This window comes from Stylophora pistillata, chromosome 9 (assembly GCF_964205215.1).
Source record: "Stylophora pistillata chromosome 9, jaStyPist1.2, whole genome shotgun sequence".
NCBI classification, from domain to species: domain Eukaryota; kingdom Metazoa; phylum Cnidaria; class Anthozoa; order Scleractinia; family Pocilloporidae; genus Stylophora; species Stylophora pistillata.
Window position 1 is genome coordinate 22,508,551 of NC_142527.1, and position 9,150 is coordinate 22,517,700.

Consider the following 9,150-nt stretch of genomic DNA (forward strand, 5'->3'; position numbering starts at 1 on the left):
ACGTGACATTTCTAAATTAAGATTCGCCTGTTTAATTTATGTCAACACTAAATAGAGCGGACAACAATGTTACACTTTGGAAATGAGTCGAATACACGATGGTCTACACGTCAACGAAAAGGCATCTGATACTACACAATTCTGTAAAAAATGCCACAGCTGTTTTGCCGCGCTTTTTACCAGCGCTAATACATATATCTTGTTAGTAGTTTTGTTGTGTAGTATCGCTGATTATTATTACAAGTTGTGCCGTAGTTTGACGAGCCCGTAGGGCGTGTGAAAATACAAATAACGAGTAAAATTTTTACTCAGCGATACTATACAACAAAACGTCTAATAGGTTATTTATTATCCAACACGCCAAACTGTTATATATATGTTGTTCAGTGCGGGTGAATTTCGCGGATATTTATTTACGGGGAGTGCGTGACAGAAGTATGCGAAGCAGTACCAAACTGGCGCGTTGTTTTGTTGCTGTTTCTATTTTCTTCGATGAATTAAAGGAAGAAATTTCCTGGACGTCGAGCTGTTCTTTTTCATTTGATTCATCTAGTAAACTTAGATCTATATTTGCCAGCCATTCTGACTCTTCGTCGTAGGATGTATGATTCAAACTGGCTGCCGTTTTGTTTTTCGTCATTTAACTACAAATCCACCGTCATTTAACTACAAATTCTCCGCTTGCGCGATGCGAGAAAATCTGTTTAACCGATACTCTAGAGTACAAATACCGCGTGACATTTGTACTCAACCAATCGTTTCGTAACATTTTCAACGCTGTAGTGTATGTATAAAGGGCAGAAATTTCCTCTCCGACGCTTCAAATGCGTTGTTTATTTTGTTTCGGAAAAGTATTTCGCTACGCTTCAATGATCTCGTCTCGGATTGGTGAAAAAATGACAGGTGTATTCATGCGTAGAAATGAACTTACACTTGCGAAACGAGATGTAATCGGCGTTGAGTTTCTTGTTTTCCTCTTCTCTCTCGTGAGTTGAAAAAATCCATTCCCAAAGAAAAATTAGGCAGATCTCCATCGGCGTATTCGCTTGTTGCCATGTCTAGTTTAACTTTTTTACGGAAGTTTTTCCCGGTTTTTAATGAAAAATGCTGAAGTCACTCGCGCGAAAAAAAATTGTCCCGAGGGATTTGACGTCACCAGCGTGAATCAGTGGGAAGCACGCTCGCGCAATTGAGTCTGATTGCACGACTCTTATACTCTGTTCACACCAAAGCTTAAACATGTTTTAAACTTGTTTTGATAAACATATTTAAGAGGACTAGCCGTTCACACTGCGGGCGCGTTTAAGAAAACGCGTCTTAAACCGTGTTTAACAAAACTACCTCGTCAGGTAGTTTAACAATCGTGTTTGATAAAACCTATTCAAAATGGCGACAGAAACCAAAACGCGCGGAAGAGTTTGGGAGCATAAAGAAACCCTCCTGTTGCTTGAAAAGTGGGGAGACGAGAATATCCAGCTTAAGCTAAAATCATGTACACGAAAAAAGCCTATATGGCTAGAAATTGCGGCATATCTTCGAGCTGCAGGCTACGAAGACAGAGACGACAGCAGTTGCAAGACACGAATTCACACTCTGATAAGCGCGTACAGAAGTTACAAAGACGAATGCACCAAGACGGGAAATGCCACACCAAAGAAGAAGCCGGCTTTCTTCGACGAAGTGGACGAGCTAATGTCGGACAAGCCATGTACAAAACCAAAGGTGATTATAAAGTCCGCAACAATTTCCATTGATGGCGACGGTGATGGAGAAAAAACAAAAGCAGAAAACGTTGAGCCGAACGTAAACATCCCTGGAAGCAGCAACGAAAGGTCCGTAAAACCTTGAGAAACCTTTCAACTGTGTAACAGTGGTGACAGGTAAGAGTTATAAAATGCTCTCCGATTGGAGGGCCAGACAATACAATGGTGTTCAAAAGCAACATCCATCTTCGTCTGTAAAAGTCACGTCACAAACCAAAAACAAGAACTTTATTTCAGTGTCAAAAATATTTAGCAGCACAGGCACAAGCTAATATTGGGGACAACAGTCTAGTTAACAACAATTATTAATCTACAATATAAACTCTAAAATCTGACATCTCAAAAAAAGTAATAATCAATTCAATCAATACGTTTGGAGAGTTTTTGAATGCGTACAAGGAGATAAGAGACAGGTGTATCCGTATATTACAGTGTAATATTGAGATAACTGAACCAAAAGTCAATTTATCATATTTTATGTCTCTCTTGGCTTTCATGTTTAAGCAATCGCCATGTAACTTGTTCCTCCAGGTGTAACCGAAGCCGATGAAACAAAGAAGCCGGTATCCCGTCAGTCGGCCGTCTTAAAGGCAAATAAAAAGAGGAAAACCGCCTCTGATGTCTTTACAAAATTTGACAAAATGTTTGAGTCCTTTATGGAGTATCAGCAAGCGGCTGACAAGAGCTTCATCGAAGCTGAAGCGGCAAGAGAGAGGCGAGAGGAAGAAAGAGCGGAGAAGCGAAGGAAGGAGGATCAAGAATTTCTCCTGAAACTGGCGCAGGTTCTGCATAAGTAGAACCTAGTAAGTACCGGCGTCAGTTTCCAGTTCGGTATTGTCATTTTGTGCGAGCCGTTAGAAAAAAAATTAGACCAGCTTATGAGCGATTTTAAAACGTTCATTCCTTGAAATTATATTTCTTGTTTAATTTGACGGCATTATCGTTAGTTCATTCGCTGTGATTCTTTGCTCAAATGATTGGCTCATATTTTTAAACGCCTTTTTCAATACTATTCAAATATCAAGCTTGGGTTTCCTAAGCCTGCTTTTAATGTTGGACGGATATTTTAAGTATCGAGTCTGTGCACATTTGTAGTGTATCTCCTCTACCGTGGCCCATAAGTGCAAAACACAACACAAACACTGAAAACACAACACACACAAACGGAAAACACAAAACACACGCTAAAAACACCACAAACTTATTTGAAACACAATACATTTATCTGAGACACAACTAACAACACCAACACTGAAAACACAACACACACAAGCTGAAAACACAACACATTTATCTGAGACACAACACATTGTGTTTTGCACTTATGGGCCACCTACACAACACAAACACAGGAAAGTCTGTTGTGTTTTCAGCTTGTGTGTGTTATGTTTTCAGTGTTTGTGTTGTGTTGTTAGTTGTGTGTTGTGTTTCAGATAAATGTATTGCGTTTCAAATAAGTTTGTGGTGCTTTTAGTGTGTGTTTTGTGTTTTGTGTTTTCAGTTTATGTGTGTTGTGTTTTCAGTGTTTGTGTTGTGGTTTGCACTTATGGGCCACTGTAGGGGGTCAGACATGGGATTCCCCCAAGAAATACACTTAATGTTATGTATGTGTCTATTATTGAAGAATTTCCCACAGTTTTTGTTTACCTACTAAGAATTCCAGTGATTTCAGAACTTATTCCACGTTATTTTTCTAAATCTAACTCCCAGGGAATTCCAATATTCCTCAATTTACAAATGTAGTGGTCAATACAGAATCAATAGACCTTTGCTTATTTCATGTGCAGGAATTGCAATTCGTCAAGAGTCCACCTCAAAATACAATGACGATAATGTATATGTTGTAGTTAAATTTCATACTTGGTTCAAATTTTATTTTCCTTTGTTTCAAACTCATTATCATACATTAACATGAACAACAACAACAACTTTATTACTCCATAATTTAGGAATTACAGTCATTTGTAAAAAACTGATTTGATAAACTTGTTTAGGGTTACCAACTCCCTGAAATAACTAAGTAGCTAAAAACACCAGAGAGCTGAACATGACCAAGAACAAAGGAAAATAAAATTTGAACCAAGTATAAAATTAAACTACAACATATACATGCCTATAAACTGTATATATACGTACAAGAAATCACATGAACTAACCTGAGTACAAAAATAAGAATCAAGTTCTACTTGAGTGGGACACACAAAATTCTTACACTATTGAAACTGCAATTTATGGCATTCTTGTTACTCCCTGAAAATACACTTGATTTAGAATAATTATCAATCATACGACCCTTCTCCCAGTCAGAAGTGTTGAAGGTACTGTAAGAAATACAGCCTCTTCTTACTGCTCTCAGCTGCTTGCAGGCTCAGAGAAGGTTTCAAAGTCAGTTTAAAATAAATTTTCACAAGAGTTTTTTTTCAAGTTACTGGTGGGTGAAAATTCTGTGAATTAACTGTAAGTTACTAAAGGGGCTGTGTCACATCATGGAGTTAAATATTTGGACCTAAACAGAGCAAAAGTATGTGTAAAATAATTCAATCTACATGTGACTACACTGCCCCAGCTGATATAATATTCTAACAGTCTGGCATGAATTATTTTTTTGTGATTTTCAATGTCTTGCTTTTTCACAGGAACAAATTCAGTCTGTATGAATTTTTTAAAAATTTACTGCTGAAAACAAACTTTTTCAGGCCTTCATACAATTCATATCTAGTATTTCATGTATGTATAGTACTCTTCCATAACTGATATACCCTCTTAAGTATTTGATTTCACCTCAATTCAGTTAATAGTAAATTATTTCATGTCAGACTATAATTTGATAATCAGAAAAGAGTACTCTTTTTCTGTATATTGTTGATTTAAGAATACTTTATTATTATAAAACAAATGCAACAAAACAGCTACAACAGCTTAAAATGACTATTCAATGTAAGATTTAACCCCCACACAAATAGCAAATGCTCTGTAAAGGATGCAAGATTGCAAGATGTTTTATAGTCATAAGAATGTAAGTACCTGGTTAGGGCGGGAGGGGGGAGTCTTTAATAAAGAGGCAAAGATGCCCTTCTGAAATTTGAAAAAGTTCCCTAGATTGAAAAGAATCCCTAAATGAGATAAATCAGGGTGTGGCTCAAGCCAGCTTTAAATGGTAATTAAGTGTGTTGATTGCTTTTTTTATGTGTGGTTTTCTCTTGCATGTGATTGGTAAATACACAATTAAAATGTCAAAGTCCAAAATTATTGAATTGATCATGGTTTCTGGATTCACAAAGTACATGTAATAGCTAAAATCTTTCTTTAATTAAACTTGCATGACCATAGAATTTCCAGCTACAACAATTTTATAAGCAAAATTTAACACAGGTCTGCACCGTAATTTGTGTTGGTAATAAAGTTACCACTTTGTTTTGTTTTTTAGCCTCCCAAGCAGACATTGTTAGGAGAGGTTGCCTGAAAAGCCAAAACAATGTCTGCATGGGAGGCTATTCACACAGTAATTACAATAAAGATGTCTTGATGGCTTCTCTGATGGCTACAGCATTCCTGTTTTGTCCTTGGTTTGGATTGACTGGGTAAACACCAAGATGGAGCTGCACACCTTGCAGCCACTCCTCATTAAAGTCTTCACCCATGACTTCACAGAAGTTGTGCAACACACAACAGGCAGCAATGACAAGACAAACAGTCTCAACGTTAAGGTCCAGCCTCTTTGCAATTCTTCTGAACCTACCCTTTAGCCTTCCATAGGCATTCTCCACCACCACTCTTGTCATGCTGAGAGTCTTGTTGAAATTCACTTGTTCTCGCGTTAACTTCCCATTATCAGTATACGGCTTCATTAGCCAGTCGCTTAGGGCATATGCAGAGTCCCCAACTATCAAGGGTGGAACTCTCACACCTGATATGACTCGAGATAATTGAAGCGGTAGGAAAGTCCTCGCACAACAGTGGGAAAACAGCGGTGAATTTTTAAATACCCGCGCGTCGTGAACTTTCGCCGGCCATCCAACAAAAATGTCAATAAAACGATAGTTGCTGTCAACCAATCCCTGCAGTGTTACTGCGTGGAATCCTTTTCGATTCACGTAATCTTCCGGACTTTGGAGAGGTGCAATGATAGGGATATGGCAACCGTCAAGAGCGGCCACTACTTGGGGAAACCCCGCACGACCTCTAAAGCCATCGATCTGATCTTGTACTTCATGCTGATTTTGCGGAAAGAAAATATACCGAGGAAGAAGAGTACCTGAAAGTACCTCGCATACCTGTTTCACGATGGTACATACGGTGGATTTTCCAACGCCAAACAAGTTTCCAATAGTTCTGTAGCGAGCGGAGTCGGCAAGCCAATACAAAGTAATTGCAACGCGAAGGCGAACTGCAATGGCTTTACGAAAGTTCGTGTTCCTTTTCGCGATATGGGGTGATAGTTCAGCGCACAGATATTCAAACGAATCCTTCGACATCCTGAAGTTCTCTACCCAATCATCATCGCTCCAGCCTTGGCAGGTCTCCTCCCAAAAGGACTGAGACCTGCTTTTACTCCAAACTCCACGTAAACTTGGGGCGCATTGAAATAGTTGTCGCGTCAACCACATTAAAAACACAGATGACACAAGACATCTGCGGCGGAGGTATCGGTAGAGTCGCTTCCTGAACAGCTTTGCGCGATTTTCCGCGACTTTTCGGCTTTCTTCTCTCTGTCTCTTCCAAAACAAAAGCACAATATTTCGCCCATCCGTCATTTTGTTTACACTTTACATGTTGTGGCTATCTGATGTTGTAACATTTTCCTGACACGAACACGAGGCTGAGCATGAACATGAGGCTGCGTTGTTGTCAACTCCTGCTGTTCAGTGTGAACGAGTTAATCAGTTAACCACGGTTTATTAAACAGGGTTTCATTAAACTTTGTTTAATTAGACATGTTTTATTTGTGTGAACGGGGTATTAGAAGCTATGTTGTAATAAGCAACATAAACCGGTCTAAAAACTTATCGCAAGAGCAACATTGCCGGGGGAGACTGTTTTGACTTGTGTACATCACCATTTCAAAACGTACTTGACATTAAAGGTATCTTAGTTTCAGAATGAGCCATTCAGATCTCAAATACATTTTTCATGAGGTCTTTGGGAACTAAGTTCCTGTGTCAACCAATCATATTTGGTTTGTAGTATCAACTTTGTTCTTTAGGAACTAAGTTCCTCAACAAACCAATGACATGGAAGAATGTATGACATGTCATTTCTAAATTAAGGTTTGCCTGTTTTATTCATGTCAACACTAAATAACACAGACAACAAATTGAATTTATAACATGGCAGAGCCGCGCAATCAAACTCAGTATCTGTAAGCGTGCTCCAGATCTCGATAGCACACGCTGTTGGCGCCTGCAAATGGCTTCGCCAGAATTTTTTTTTTTTCGCGCGAGCGGCAAATTTGTGAACACGGTGAAAAATATTATACTTCGCGACAATAATGGATAAAAATAGAGACTCGGCCCACCAATCCCAAAACGAAGACAATTTTGCGACCTTTTCCCTTTGGCTAGAATTCTTAACCGAGGCAGAAAAAGAGAAAAACAACGGGAAACGAGACTCGGCATCAGCGCTGTCGCGATTCGCTTCACTGAACAAACACTTCTAAGATAGTGTTGTCCGTTATTCGTGTCGGATTTCGGATGCAAAATTTCACCGGCTACGTTATAAAACAATTGGTTCATGCTTTTAGCTGTGCACTATCGACTTATGGAGCACTTGGGTTTTTCTTCCCAAGGAATTCAGTCCTCAGAAAAATAGTTATCTCCACCCATCTTCGCTTAGCTTCATCTCGGGTAAGATGTCTAAAAGAGATGTTGCCTCATTTCGCGCCATGAAGTAAGTTTTGGCGGGGAATAGACCGTGACCGCTGTTCTTTTTCGTGTTTCCCAAAACACATTCCCAACGGATTCAGCCGTGTCTTGCGACATTCAAAACGCATTTATCACTCCACCGAGCCACCAAATGACATTGGTTGGACAAGATTGAATGTGGTTCGCGAAAAAGATACCTGCGCAACTATCTTGCGAAATATATCGATCGTACGCGATCAATTTCGCAGGAACTCCTAACCTCACCTGGATCTTTTTCCAATCTCAAGTCAGGTAACCGCTAGCTGATTGGCCAAACTGGTAACTAATTTCTACCAATTCTATTCGTGTTCCCACGGAGACTGTTCGTCGCTACACTGCTGCAGCAGTAGAATTTTTTTCGGTACGTTTGCACGAAGCATTTGCAGCTTCCTCAGATTACATTCTCCTTAATTAATGTGAACTAGGTAATAACATATGAAGGCAAATCACGTATGATATCATGTTGTTAATGAGTGTTACGCGGTTTAATATTTTAGAGGACAGTTAGTTCGGCGAATAGACTGAACTCAGGGTTGTCGTAACAGCAACAAGAAGATTTAGTCCAGAATAGGAACGTAGTTTCCACGTGGTAAACTCTTCAATAGCACGTAACTCGATAAACTTACACGCCCTCCGCCAACTTCACACGACTTGAAAAATTCACGCAGCCTCCGCCAACATCAATCAACCTAAAAGAAATACTCACGAACTCCGCCAAACTCGACAATTCAGTGCCTCGTCACACTTGACTGATCACGTCTGATACCCAATCCTCTTCAAGCTCGTTTATTTTGATGTATTACGTAAGCTTTTCTAATTACAGGAAGATTACAAGTGCTCCATAAGTCGATAGTGCACAGCTAAAAGCATGAACCAATTGTTTTATAACGTAGCCGGTGAAATTTTGCATCCGAAATCCGACACGAATAACGGACAACACTATCTTAGAAGTGTTTGTTCAGTGAAGCGAATCGTGACAGCGCTGATGCCGAGTCTCGTTTCCCGTTGTTTTTCTCTTTTTCTGCCTCGGTTAAGAATTCTAGCCAAAGGGAAAAGGTCGCAAAATTGTCTTCGTTTTGGGATTGGTGGGCCGAGTCTCTATTTTTATCCATTATTGTCGCGAAGTATAATATTTTTCACCGTGTTCACAAATTTGCCGCTCGCGCGAAAAAAAAAAAATTCTGGCGAAGCCATTTGCAGGCGCCAACAGCGTGTGCTATCGAGATCTGGAGCACGCTTACAGATACTGAGTTTGATTGCGCGGCTCTGCCATGTTATAAATTCAATTTGTTGTCTGTGTTATTTAGTGTTGACATGAATAAAACAGGCAAACCTTAATTTAGAAATGACATGTCATACATTCTTCCATGTCATTGGTTTGTTGAGGAACTTAGTTCCTAAAGAACAAAGTTGATACTACAAACCAAATATGATTGGTTGACACAGGAACTTAGTTCCCAAAGACCTCATGAAAAATGTATTTGAGA

At 39.4% G+C, this 9,150-nt stretch overlaps 2 pseudogenes across 1 annotated transcript in view; one reads left to right on the forward strand and one right to left on the reverse strand.

Moving 5' to 3' along the window:
- Positions 1-9,150, reverse strand: part of LOC148723836 (protein inturned-like) — a 33,652-nt pseudogene that overhangs the window by 9,936 nt on the left and 14,566 nt on the right. The window lies entirely within an intron of this gene.
- Positions 46-5,312, forward strand: LOC148723837 (uncharacterized; annotated as a pseudogene).